General features: G+C 38.5%; 1 protein-coding gene across 21 annotated transcripts in view; it reads right to left on the bottom strand.

Moving 5' to 3' along the window:
• The window catches only part of TANK (TRAF family member associated NFKB activator), an 86290-nt gene that overhangs the window by 60152 nt on the left and 11247 nt on the right, over positions 1–14891 (bottom strand). For 8 of the 21 annotated variants that reach the window (XR_011502838.1, XR_011502833.1, XR_011502835.1 and 5 more), the window contains exon 1: positions 9645–9781. The exons of 10 other annotated variants lie outside the window; for them this stretch is intronic. The gene's annotated coding sequence lies outside the window, so the exon portion shown is untranslated. Of the gene's footprint in view, positions 1–9644; positions 9834–14891 lie in introns of those variants that run through there. 3 more of the 21 variants (XM_014860008.3, XM_014860020.3, XM_070507968.1) reach the window with 2 other exon arrangements.

Raw genomic sequence — 14891 nt, 5'->3', positions numbered from 1 at the left:
GTTTTCCTCAAATATGAATATTCAGACCTAGTAAATCCTAATACTTGCTGTGCTATCCCAACTGTGGAGAAGCAAGAGTTTATTAAAAATCTAGATTTGCTGTTTCACTTCATTTTGCAACTAGAAAAAATAAAGAAGCTATAAAATAAAGATTCCAAACAATTTTTAACTGAGACCACATCTTGTGTAAAGTGTTAATTTCTCTATTATGACAATTTGTAGAGTAGAGAATCAAAGTTAAAAAGCCTAATCAACCAAAGATAAAATCAGAGTTGGAGTACAGAATACGTGACCAGTCTAGACATGCTTGTTGACGGGTGAGAGTGAACAAACCATTTAACCTTTCTGTGGACCTCAGTTCCCTCATTTGCCCCAGTTTAGAATGTTTGGGGTAGAGCATGATGTAGGACACAGGTTCCCAACCTGTCAGCACATTATCATCATCAGGGTGGTTTAAAAAAATAGATCAGCAAACCCTGTCCAAGACTTCTTGGATTATAATTTTTTGGGGGAAGGGAGGGTAAGGGGGAAAGGAGAAGAGCAGATGTAAGACAGATTTAGAACCATTGCCATAGGGGGTCAAGTCATAACTGGGAAAGCACTGTATTTGTGTAAAACACTACACAAATATGCACCAAGGCAGGGAAACAGACTTTCATAAAGTCTCCTTTTGTTTCACAGAGATCTGCTTTCTGAATTGTTCCAGAGAAGTATACAGAATTTGAAAACAAAAATAGCAGTTGCTAGAGTAGATGATCTTTTTTTTTTTTCCTTTAAAAAGTATTTTAATACTTTGGCAGATGGACCAGAGCAATAGCACTCTAACGATCCCGGTTCCATGAAATTTCCACAACTCATCAGTCTGTATGACAAGTGTTTTCTCTACTAATGCAAGAGACTCCATTAATGGCATCTGCACTGAAGTTCATGTTGAGAGAGAAATTCGAGTGTGACCACAGCTCTTCTCCCACCAAGCAGCAAGAGCCCTTTTACCTTGATGCTCTCCTTACTAATACTCAAACCATCTCAATTCTATTTAAATTCTAAAACTATCTACAGATAGTTGAGAAAGGACATAGAGCCTAATGACATGCCTTCAATCCAAAGAGGCACAGAGCCATGGACCAGAAGGACAGTCTTAGTCTTGTGTTTGAATGGCAAGCATCCCAACAATGAAGGAGGTTGTTCATGGGAAACATTAGGAAGAAGGGTAGGGACCAACATCTCTTGAGGTAATATTATTTGCCAGGTGCTTTAAATAAACTACCTTATTTTAATCTTCCCTCTGCAGGAGCATATATTATCTCCCATTTCCAGATAAGGAAACTGAGCTTCAAAAGGTCAAATAAGTTGACTAGGGTCACAGAATTAGAAAATGGAAGACCCAGATAAATCCAGGTCTCTCTGATGTGAAAGTCCAATCTCTACCTCGTTCACGCTAATTTAGTTTTGATTTTATTTTTAATCAAAGCCATACATAGCTATATTTTAATGAGTCACATAACTTCACAAAGCTTAAGAGAAACAGTAGTCCTCTGCCCTCCTCCCCACCCTCCCCATTTCCTGCTTTACCTTGGCAACAATTTTCAGCTCTTTTGGTTGATTCCTTTTGGTATTTATCTCTGTTATCTCTAAATAACATGCTAATATTGCCACTACTGATTTCTCAGTTTTACTTGTTTTCCCACTATGCATGGGAAGGATTCAGCTCTCTTTTTGCCCCCCTCCCTGTACTTTCTGTCATCCCCATTCTCCCAATTATATCCTATTTTTGGATATGATTTGGATTAGCATTCAACTTTTACTTTGTCTTTTTTTTTTTTTTTTTTTAAGATTGGCTCTGAGCTAACATCTGTTGCCAAGCTTCCTTTCTTTTTCCCCCCTCCCCAAAGCCCCAGTACATAGTTGTATATCCTAGTTGGAGGTCCTGCTAGTTTTTCTATGGGGGATGCCATCTCAGCATGGCTTGACGAGCAGTTTTATGTCTGTGCCTAGGATCCGAACTTGTGAACCATGGGCAGCCAAAGTGAAGCACGCAAACTTAACCACTGTGCAAACTTAACCACTATGCCACCGGGCTGGCCCCCAAGCTTTACTTTCTTATGACTATGCAATGCTATTCACTGCTGAGTCATATACTATACTATGGCTCCTTTACCTTTCCCGAAAAACCTTTTTGCCCTGAAAAAACTTTTTGCTTTATTTTTTATTATCACTAATACAACTCCTTAATTTATTCAGACAGTTCAGTTACTCTATCAATTTCATCTCAGAGGAAAGCCTTCATCTTGTGACCTTCTTCCACCTTGAATTTGAGGATTCCCTCTGTTCACCTCTCTCTAGCTGAATCACTCATTTTCAGTATCCCAAATCTTCATCTTTGTTGTTTTACTCTCCTATTTGGTGGAGCAAATCCTTAGTAGCTTGAGAAAGAGTGTGTGAAGTAAATTTTTTTGAGAACTTGCATAACCGAAAATATTTTTACTCTACCCTCAGATTTTACTGACAGTTTGCCAGGTTAAGAGTTTTAGGTTGAAATAATTTTTCCTCAGAATTTTGAAAGCTTTACTATGCTCTCTTCTAGCTTCCATTTGTTTTTATTAAAGTACAGAGCCACTCTGAATTCTGATTTTGTACTTAACCCAGCTGGACATTCATCCTTCAGTTCTTGGAAATTCTCTCAAATTATATTTTCGGCAATTTTAGTCCTTCTGTGTCCCTTTCTGGAAGGAGTTCCTTTCTGGAACTCCTACTATCTGGATGGTGAATCTTCTGAAGTTGTACTCTAATTCCTCCCACCCTCCTTCTCCCTTTTAAATGAACTTTTCTTATTTCATAGATAAAATATCTTAAGGCTGTTGTCTTTGGCAACCAGTATCATGCTGCCAAATGACAGTTAACCAATTCTGAATAAAGTAATAAAGGTAAGTAGTGGTGCTTCCAGAGCCCCACTGAGGCTGGGGTTGTGTGAACCAAACAATGTTCCACCACCAACTGCCCAGTTCAACCACAGGAGCTCAACTTTAATTAGTTATATATATCGGGACTTCAAGTTTAAAAAGAATCGCAGGCTTAAAGGTAGATTCCCACCACCCCCACCCCAGAATGATTTACAATTCTTTAATAAGGTCTACTTTTTGTGGGGCTGTAAAGGCAAGTGTGGGTGATCTGGGGGGTGGGAAAGGCCCCTCTGCTGGGTTTCCCCCACTGCTGAGACAATTCTGCTTCTGGGTAAGTGTTCTGCTAGGGTTCACACTTGTGGTGAGAGGTCAGTTTAAATCTAAAGCAGTTTCAGGATGGGGAAGGAAATCACCTTGGGTAACTGTTACCTCTTCCACTCTACCCTAGAAAAAAAATCACCTGCTTTTCCTAACCCCTTGGGGTATGAATAATAATAAGAGTTCACATTCTATTTCAGAAAAGTTACCACCTTAGCAAACAAAGAAGTGAATAAGTGAGAGATACATCCTGTCTTTTCTATATCTTAGCCCTATGTTCCCCTCTTCACCCACAAAAAGCATCAGAAGCAAAAAGCAGAAAATAAGAACATCCTCTAAAAGGACATCCTCTGTCATAGATGGTTAAGTAAATCTTTAAAGACACTCAAAAGTATGTGTGTTTTCCTTACCCGAAGAAAGGTAATGTCACTCCTAACATTTACTTAGGCTCATTTCCCACTTTTAAGAGAGTTCCATAACACAAGCAGCCAATTCTCCAAAATGACAACTTGCATTTCTGTTCTCACTTTCCAGGTTGTAAACTTTGGTGATGGATATACCCACTGCACTACACTGTTACTGTGTTCCAATCAGGGAACTGAAATAACAGAAACTAATATCATAGATCCAGCAGTGTCAGAATTTGGATTTTGTATTTTTTCCATAAACTGGTTGGCTAAATGCATCAAGATAAACAAGGTAAGACAACCCCAATGATCAAACCTAAAGCTCCTCAGATCAGGTTCTCCATTTTGCTGGATGTTAGAATATGATGAAACTTTTTGTGCTATCTTCTAAGAGTTAAGAGAAGACTTCAGAGTCAAAGACCACACCCATGAGTCTCAGCTTTGCTTCACTTCCTTTTTTCTCCAGTAGTACTTCTTTCTCTCAGACTGTTTAACAAATTCTATGGGTTGAAGTGCACAACTAAACAGTATAACACCAAAAGGGAAAAGGCATATGAAGTCCTACCCTCTCAGGTGGACAGAAACATGGCACTGCTCAGTTAGCTTGCTCAGCCACTAAGGGGTATCCTCTCCCCTGAGGAGGGGCATGTTAGAATTTGGAGATGGCAGGGAGGTGGGGGTGGAGGGGAGGTCAGGCGAATACAGTTTAAAAATGGCTATTTAATGTTAAAAATCTGTTTTCATAAACTGTATAAAGTAGGGCTCTGTAGAATATTCTTGGATGGGGGAAACTACAAGAGAAAGTTTATATTCAGTATGAGGAGGTGTAAGAGAGGACTGTGTGGAAGGACGGGTACATATCAAACTCTCCTAGGACTTGTGAGATTTTAATGTTTATCAAAAAGGAAATATGGATTTAAAAAGGTTGAGAAACATCACTATCAAGGGAAATGCATTTCTAGTTTAGGGATAGCAAATATATGCAGTCATGAATTACATTATAGTAAATGCCACATAATAAATGGTTATGAATAGTAAAATCAATTAAATATCCCACAATAACACAGGATTTTCTTCAAGCAATTTTAAAAAATGTATTATTTTGAAGGGACTTGAGTCCTTGACTTCCGTCCTTATAGAAAGTCACTCCCCATAGCAAAATTACCTGATTGTGTTTGTTCTGCTGCTCAAGAGAACAATTCTTCATGCCTCATTCCACTGCAAACATTCAAGGATTCTTATAACTTACAGAATCCTTGAATTCATATAACTTCTATGCAACTTACTAAGTAACCGTCGAAATGGAACTCATTATTTTTCTTAGTCCATTCAATTTCTAATAATTTCTTATGGCAATGACTTGAAAGACAGACTTTGTTTTCACTGTTAACAAACTATTTTCAATAGACTCTTCTTCTTTGCAAAGGAAAAGTATTGGTAAGTGAAAGCTACTGCAGATCATCAGTGCTCAAACTGTTTACTCTCATAATTTAGTAGAGACAATTAACATCTTGGAGTATCTCTGAAGGTAAAAGGAAGAACACACAGGTTTCTGTACAGGACATTTCCCCCGTGAGACAAACAACTATCATTATTATATACTTTCCAAACTCTTTTTCTTAAAAAAATAAGTCCCTTAAGAAATGTTTTTCCTGGTTGAATAACAATGTGAATACATTCAACACTACTGAACTGCACACTTAAAAATAGTTAAGATGGTAAATTTCACGTTATGTGTATTCTACCACAATTAAAAGATATGTTCCTATAGACTAGTGATTGAAAAACTATAATATGTATTACATAGGTTCCAAAGCCTTGTCAGTTGCGAAGGACCTAGTACCACTGCCTATTCCAATCCTCCTCAACTTTTTTGAACAGCTGTCAAATATTGCACCTAATTCAAAAGACTTTGTACATTAATTAGCCACCTACTCGCAAGTAATTCATTTCATATTCTCTGTTATCCTTTTTTGAAGATGACTCAGAACCTTGGTCCTGGACTATCAACAGATTTTTGTTACCTATCCTAGATAATAGCCTTCTCTTTCCCTCTACCAATGAGTGAAAACCACAGCAGCAAGCATGGGAGATAGCGGGGGGAATGACAGCCACAACATAAATCCTACAGCAAATAGAAACTAAAACTTGGCTTGACACAACTAAACACAAACAAGTTGAAATTAAACGGTAATATTCGTGTTTATAAGGTGTTAGAAAACAAAAAGTGTAAATAGTAATAACAGCTAATCAGCTAACGCAAGACATCAGATTAGTTAGAACAGTGAAGTTTTACATCAATAGGCTATTTTTATTTACCATTTACTTTTGGATAACTGGTATGGTTTTAAAAAACATGCAAAGTCATTCTTTGTCACAGAGAATGCCCCCAAACCATGTCAATAATTATTTTTTCTAGATTAACAATCAACTAAAACACTCAAATATCCAAGCATTCACATAATGCCTACATCCCTCTGTAAATACCACTTATGACTGTCTTGAAGTATCCTCCACAGTTCACAAATGTACACTGCTAAATTATATTACCTGCCTAAGGTCATATTTTTTAAAGTGATCAAAAAGTGTTTGATATCATTTATAGAAGTTAATAACTCTACCAAAGATTACATAATACACTATCAACCACATATTAACAGTAAACTATTAGTTGAGTAAAAAGATGAGCTTTGCTTAGATGGTTTTTATTCCTTAGAAGCAGCCCTGCTCTATGTGTGTGCACACACCACGCACCTACCTAGACTGTGCTAATGATTTTCACTTCATATTAAATAAGTACAAGCATGCTGAGCTTATGTATTTTCTCACCCACTCATTTTGAAACTCCTTATGGGATTTGGCTACAGTAGAATGTCAGCTTGGTTATTACGTCTAAAGTAAGAAATTTCCCAGCAAAATTGGGAAGCAAATGACGACAAAGTGAAACTGATGCTTTCCCAGCTGAGTTTCACTCTTGGTTTCTTTCAGGGCATAGAAGAACTTGCCCATGCAGAAGTAACACCCTTTCTTCTATAATATAACTGGAATAGAGGCGAGGAGACGATGACTTTTGGAGAGAAAATCCTTTTATTATCAGTATCAGCCTACCTACAGCATATTCCCTGACCATGAAAAAGAAGGGAGGGAGGAGAAGTGGAAAAAATGACCAGGATCAGTACAGCAGTTCTTTGTTCTCAACATTATTGGTGTTTCAGACCCTTTCATTTATTTGGATATACTCTAAGGAGTTTTTGTTTGTTCACTTTTTAAAGTTCTGGACCTTTTTGCTGAATATTGTTGCTGTTTTAAGAACAAGGTACTTTCAGGACAAGATGGTTTCATAAGTTAATTCTTTCAGACTTTCAAAGAACAGAGCGCTCTTATGCTATTTAAACTACTTCAGAGCAGAGAAAGAACTCTTCCCACTTCTTTTTAGGAAACTAGCATAACCTTGATATCAAACTCTGGCAAAGATAACACAGAAAAAGAGGACTATAGATGAAACTCAATTATTGCTATTACATGAAAATGTGACCAAAAAGGAACCCATATACTTAAATATTACACCATGACCAAGTGTAAGGTTGGTTCACAAACTGGAAATCTACGAAAATAATTCACCATCCTAATAGATCAAAGAAGAAAAGCACACGATGGGCCAAAAAACCACAAGACAAAATTCAACTTCCATTCCAGATAAAAACGTTTAGTTAAGTAGTAATGAAAAGACATTATGTAACAACAAGAACTATATCGACCAAATAAACACTCAACATCTATTATTTAAAACTGCTCTCAATGCAAACAGAAAAAAAAAAAAAGACGATGACTTTGGACACAATCCAAAATCCACTCTCTGCAAAAATCCTAGTAAGCTAGAAATATTAAAGACATTTCCTTGATAAATAAAATTTATCGAAAATTAACAGTAAACCTTGTATTTAATGATAACCTAAAAAATTAGATAAGGATAGCCAGAATCACTATTATATCACTGTTCTAGAGAAACTGGCAATTCATTAAATCAAAGAAAGAAGTATAAAGGAAGAGATGATATTTAAATGATTGTTTTCCTAGAAATTCAAGACAATTTATTAAAAATAATAAGTTTAGAAAATTGGCCAGATATATAAACATTCATCTACATAACAGCCACAAAATATCAGTGAATATAAGAGCTAAAACACCAAAAAGATTATTTTAATGAAATATAACAGTTTATTTAAAATTTTACCTGAAAGAGAACATAATATTCAAGAAAATTCTGAAAAAGACAAATGAAGAGACTTGCTTTATGAATTACGAAAAGTGCCATAATCAAAGAGATTGGTATTTGTATAGGAAGAGAGAAACAGAACAAAGCAACAGAAAAATCCAAAAAAAGACCCAGGTACATGTGGAAACTATATTAAGGTAATATGTCTAGTCAGTTGGGAAAAGGTTGATTTCAAGAAAAATGGCTATATCCTTAACTTATACAATGTACAAAAAAACCTTTCAGATGTCTTAATGAGTAAAGCACAAAAAAACGATAATAAGAATTAAGAGACAATATAGGAAAATATTTTAATTTTTCATTGGGGACTGCCTTCTCAAGCAATACAAAACCTGGACATTTTAAGCCAAAAGACTGACAGTTGTCGAAACTATATGCCATATATTTCACAAAGGACTAATATATCTGTATTCTAATGAAATGTAGAAAAGTGTGAAGAATAAAGGGCAAAATATACGGACAGGCCATATTAAGAGATGGTTAACTATGTTATGGTCCATCCAAAGGAATATCATGCTGATATTAAGATAAAGTAGAGCTACATATGACAAGATTTCCATCATATATTTTATCTGGAAAAGCAGCTAAGAGAATGGTATGCATACATAACCTCATTTTCATAAGAAAGCAAAACAACATGTTTACGTACTTATAAGAGAGATGTGGAAGGCCTTGGAGTACCTATGGTTGGGGAACGGGCAGAGGAGGAGCTTCATTTTTTGCTTTATACATGGTCGTTTCATTTTTAGGGCTTTCCTTCCCTCTCAAATGATGAGGACAATTTTCAACGGAATACAGTGCTCGCTTCTCTTCTGCCTCTCGTTTGAAAAGTGTATTGCAACCGTGGTAGGGAGGGAGATCATTTTATTTTCCTTCACTTTCATGGCACCTCACTTCCTGTACTACCATTTCTCCCTTATGATAACTTGTCAAAAGCATCTGTGAAGTAAATGACACTTTACATAGCAAAGGCTGCTCCACTTTTGCTTGTGACAGCCTAACAGTGAGGGAAACACAACTCCTCTTTGGTTTGAGTACCTTCCCTTTTCTTTCTCCACTTCTTGACAAGCACGGCTTTTTACAGCTGTTAACTCTTTGCTAGTCCGTTGACACCGGGGTGGGGCCTCTACCTAACACCTGGTTTGCTTTTGCTCTTTCCGCCTCTGCCACCCATTCTCTCCGTGACCCTCGGGGAAGTTACCCAACTTCTCATTGACAAGGTTATGATGACACCCCACAGGAAAGCAGAGAGCGGAACTGTGCAACAACCTTGGGAAAAACAACAGAAAGAACCTAGTAAGAAGTTTGCGAAAGAGTAAGCACAGTAGTACTAGCTCCTGGAAGGGTGTTTGGGACGCTCCTGACGAGGTCCAGCGCTCACTGTGACACCGCAAGCCCCGCCTGCCCCGTCTCGCGGCGGAGCACTGCAGTCCCGCGAGCTGCCGACGCCGAGGGGGCAGGCGCTCTCCCCGGGAGCGTCGCGGCAGGCCGGCGTGGCGGCGCTGACGTCGCGGGCCCGGAAAGCCCCTCCCGGGTCCGCTCAGAGAAGCGGCCCCGGCTGGTTCCTCTCGCACAAAGTCCCTCCCCACTCGGAGCACTAGTAGTCTCCGCGGCTCCTCGGCTTCTCTCCCGGCGGCGCCCATCCTGCCAGCGCGTCCCTCTCGCTCACACACACACAAGTTCTCCGTCAGCGCGCGCGACAGATTCGGACACACCAACTCGCTCACGAAGTTTCTTACTCACAGTTCAAGGGTTCCACGCCGGTCTCTCAAGCCTCGGGTCGGCGGCGCCGGGCCGAGTGACTCCAACCGGAAGTTGTTTTCCGTTCCAGTTCAGAGGGCAGCGCCTGCGCGCGGAGCCATTTAACCCTTCACCCTCCACCCCGCCAGGTCAGGCCTTGCCCCTCCCGGCCAGGCCCCGCCCCCTCGCCCCACCCATGCAAGCGACGCCTAGCGAAGCCCCGCCCTACCTCGCAGGGAAAACCACAGGCGCAGAGAGGCGTCCAGTGTCAAGTTTAAAGGTCACCTGAGCGTCTTGGCTAGATTTTTGCCAAACAATAAATAACTAGGTCTAACATCACTCTGTATGTGAGTTAGCGTACACGAGAATCACCTGAGAGGCTTGTTAAAGATGTAGATTCACCGACTCACCCGTGGAGATTCCTAGACTTCAGAGCAACTGGGGTGAAGCCTAGGAATCTGAGTTTTCTACAAATCCTCATGTGGATGTGGTTAAGATGCACACTCTGAGAAACGCTACACACACACACACACACACACACCCGTTTAGTTTTTCTCTAACACCTTTCACTAAATGAACTTGCTAAAGTTGGTTAGTAAATGCAAGAAGACCTTTATCAGAAAATTTCCCGTGAACTTCCCCGTTACTCCATTTCCTAGCTATTCTTGAATATTCTCAAGATAGACATTTTTGAGAGATACCTCAGGAAAAGTGTTTGTACTCCCAATTTTAGCTCAGATACCTACTGGCTCAGGCAAGTTGCTTAATCTAATGAACCTTAATATTTTTATCCGGCAAATGAGGACAATGATAACCTACTTCACTGGGTGGATGGTTGGGAGGATCAACCTGATAACGTGAGCGAAAGCACACGGTAAAGTCTGGAATGCTCTGCAAACGAAAGGTGTTGTCCGCCGTCATTTTTGTCAGGCTGGCTCCTTCCCACCAGCAAGGTTTTCCCTGGGGTTCCTTTCAGGAAAAGTGCGCAGTCAAATCCACAGCACGTGTGGAAGCTTACTGAGATCACTGAAGGCTGGGACTGTCCATGTTGACTGGAGCACGATTGCATCTGGCTGAATGCATGTAGCACTCTCAGAAGCTTCTGTGGTGATGACCTATTTATTTATTTAATTTAAAAATATTTTTAAAACTCACTGTTTGTGCACATGTCTGACGTGGGTCAATGGTGTCTGAAAAAGACCTTAACACCAAGCACAAGCGTACTAAGGATGTTGAAATAGCAATTTGATAGCTTAGACTAAAATGACCAGGAATACTATGTACTGTTGTCAGGTAGAGCCTGCTCCAGAACATAGCTTTATATCCATGGACTTGATGAAACTTCCAAAGCTGAGAACTCTCCTGTCTTACTGATCCTAGCTAAGACATGCCTGAACAGGTCTTCAGCTCGTGATTCTTTCTTCATCCTGAAAGGTTCAAGCCTGGCTCTGGAATTCTTGAGCTTCATTTTTTTCTGGTCATATGGTCCCATATGACTTAGAAGCTGCTGTCTCCCCAGGGGAACACAGCATCTTACTCCTTCTGCTGGAGCTGGAGGATCAGGTTCTGGCTGCCCCAATTTCTCCCTGCACTTCTGAACCACGATGTTTGCACTTCTTTCTTTAGGCTGATAAGTGCAAGGATTTAAAAACCTGCCAAGTTGCAGTGCATTTTTGAATATTGGGCTTACTTTTAAAACTCAAAGCCAAAATATGGTTTAAAAAACTTCTTTTTAACAAACAGAAACTTCTTGTTATAACATTATGATCAGCTGAACAGTTTTCTTGTAATAAGTAATCGAGATTTCCCATATGCTCCCTCCCTCAACACGTGCATAAGCCTCTTCCATTATCAACATCTCCCACCAGAGTGGTACATTTGTTACAATGGATGAACCTACATTGACACATCATTATCATCCAAAGTCCATAGTTTATGTTATGTACAACACCAAGAGTTTGGACAGATGTATAATGGTATTTATTCACCATTATAGTATCATACTATACTAGTTTCACTACCCCAAAACTACTCTGTACTCCACTTCTTCATCCCTCCCTTTCCCCCTGTCCCTGGTAACTACTGATGTCTTTGCTGTCTCCATAGTTTTGCCTTTTCCAAAATGTCATATAGTTGGAATCATACAGTATGTATGCTCTTCAGATTGGCTTCTTTCACCTAGTAACATGCATTTGAATTTCCTTCATGTCTTTTCATGGCTTGATAGCTCATTTCTTAGTACTGAATAATATTCCATTGTCTGAATGCACCACAGTTTATTTATCCATTCACCTGCTGAAGGATATCTTGGTTGCTTCCAAGTTTTGGCAATTATGAGTAAAGCTGCTATAAACATTAGTGTTCAGGTTTTGTGTGGACATAAGTTTTCAACTCCTTTGGGTAAATACCAAGGAGTGCGATTGCTGGATCATATGGTAAGAATATGTTTAGTTTTATAAGAAACCAGGAAAATGTCTTCCAAAGTGGCTATACCATTTTGCATCCCCACTAGCAATGAATGAGAATTCTTATTGCTCTACATCCTGCCCAGCATTTGGTGTTGTCAGTGTTCCAGATTTTGGCCATTCTAATAGCTGAATAGTGGTATCTCAGTGTGTTTTAATTTTCGTTTCCCTGATGACATATGATGTGGAGCATCTTTTCATTTGGTTGTTTGCCATCTGTATATACTCTTTGGTGAGGTATCTGTTAAGGTCTTTGGCCCATTTTAAAATTGGGGTTTTTTTATTGTTGAATTTTAAGAGTTCTTTGTGTATTTTGGATAACACCCCTTATCAGATGTATCTTTTGCAAATATTTTCTCCAAGTTGTGGCTTGTCTTTTTATTCTCTTGACAGTGTCCTTTGCAGAGCAGAAATTTTTAATTTTAATGAAGTCCAACTTATCCAGCACTTCTTTTAAACAAATTGAAGGAGCTGCTTCAACGATTTCTAATTAAAATAGTAGAATTTAATAGTACACTCAGAATCTAAAACTGAGTGGATAAGCATTTTGAAATGTGGGAGTGCTAAAAAATGTGAATAAGGAAGAAAAAATTAAACATACACTTTTTAAAATATATATTTTTCTATTTCCACTCCTATGATGTTGTAGTCATGAAGAGAAATGGCTGCATACTTCTCCAATGTGTGAAACATACGTGAATGCTGGAGTAGATGGATGAGTTTAGTACTAAAACAGTGTCAGACATTTTCCTTTTTCTATAATGATGATGAATATTTTAGAATTGACATGAAGTATATTTTGTTAAGGTTAGGAATTGAGTTGAGAGGTTTATTTGAGGAATAATCTTTTAAAAGAATGACATAATTTCACTCCAATTTTCCTTTACTTATATTATTATATACCTCAGTTTAGCAAGCAGTACTATGGGGTAGGGTGGAATGAAAATGAGAACTGTAACCTTATTAAAAATATTTTAGGACCTATTTTCAAAACTGCTTAATATTTTTATTGAGAGTTCTGAATATAAATCTAGGGACAAGGAAAGCTGCCAGTATAAACACTTACTACAACTTGGAATGTCAGGTATGCATCAATGATCTCAGTTAAATCTTTGATGTGAATTGTGGCTATTAATAGAATCTGGTTGACTTCTGATTTAGGATGACATCTGGACCAGCTGTTTGTGTCTCAGACTCTCTAAACTAAATGCCTAATGAAAAATATGAGAACTCATAATAGCGTCAAAAGGCAGGATTGATAACCAGGCCCAGCAAATATGACTGAGTATACTGCTCCCTCAACAGGGCACGCAGCTGACAGAGGTGCTCACTTGTCAAGCTTTGCTGCCTTTGGCCTGAGACTTCCCCAGAGGGGTGTCTTTTTCTAAGTCAAAAAAGGCATCAGAAGAGTAGCTGCTGAAAAGCATCCTAGTGACAAAATTTGACAGGATTTTCCACCATTTGCAAGAACTGTGGGCCTGAAGTGGACATGAACTTTGTTGTTTGAAGGTAAGTAGATCTGCTGGCCTGAAGGATAGTAAGAAAGGTCTCTGCCTCATGGCACCTAGTAGTGAATTAACCTCACTACTATGTGTTACCTACAAGTAGTATTTTATACCTCCTTGCCCCAAAGCCCTCATTAGTGCTTCTATTATTCATTTTGGAACTATGATTTGGAGTATACCAACATGATCCCAATGGAAGTGGATAGAAGTGATGCTTTGTATTTAAGGATATGTGAAGCCAATAATGAAAGGGGCTGGGCAGACAGGGCTATGTGTTTGACTCTGGGAGTTTAATTTTGCACATATAGTTCCTATCAAGGAAAAGACCAATGATTGTTTCTGATTAACCAGGAATTCTCCTCTTTTTAGTAAAATAACTAGGCAATAAGGATGAGGGATCTCACCTTGGGCCAATACCCATAGTGACAAAATTGATAAATGTCAGCTTTAGGCCAAAAATTTAGCTGTAAACTGTGCATGTCTACTTGTCTCTCAGCTTAAGATCTGTGCTGAGGAACTAATATAAATCAGGCAGATAATGAGAAGAACCAAGAAAAATCCATATGTCTGGTTAGTAAGGGCTGCTCAAGGCTTGGAGTGAGTAAATACAAGACAAAGCATCCCTTTGAAAAGATTATACTGCATAAAAGAAGAAGGACAGAGTCCTCAAAATGCAGGGAAAGTGAACACTTTGGAAAATGGTTTACCAGAAGTGTAAGTAAATGGAAAGAATCGGCTTTGTATTTTCTATGAAACAAGAGATAAAATATAAGTCAAGAGATTGGACTAAAATAAGGAGGGACCTAGTTAAGAGGCAGGGAGAAATGAAAACAAAGTTGGATAGGTTAAAGCTGTAAAGACATAGAACATACAATGGCAAAATTCAAATATTATTTGGACATAATCAAGGATATAATCAATACTGCAGAATATTAAATCAATGATTAAAGTAAAGGCTTAAAACTCTTTCAGAATGTGAACGGAAAGGACAAATAGATGAAAACCGCTACACGAAACAGTGGAAAAGATAGTGCTCCAACTTTTTCCTGAAGAAGAGATCAGAGTAAAGAAAACAGAAGTAGCAACCAAAGATATATCAGAAGATGTCTGAAGTAATACTTTGATCCAAAGCAATTAGAGATAACAAGGACTCAATAAATTTTGAAACATATTAGTGAATTAAAGGAGACCATACACTTTGACCTATTCTGATAAAAATTTCAATATTAAATGATTTATCAATTTATTAAGCAAATATTTCGTGAGTGTTTGCTATGTGC

Source organism: Equus asinus, chromosome 4, assembly GCF_041296235.1.
Source record: "Equus asinus isolate D_3611 breed Donkey chromosome 4, EquAss-T2T_v2, whole genome shotgun sequence".
Taxonomy (NCBI): Eukaryota; Metazoa; Chordata; class Mammalia; order Perissodactyla; family Equidae; genus Equus; species Equus asinus.
Note: the sequence above shows the minus strand (reverse complement) of the source record. Positions and strands in the feature narration are given on the sequence as shown.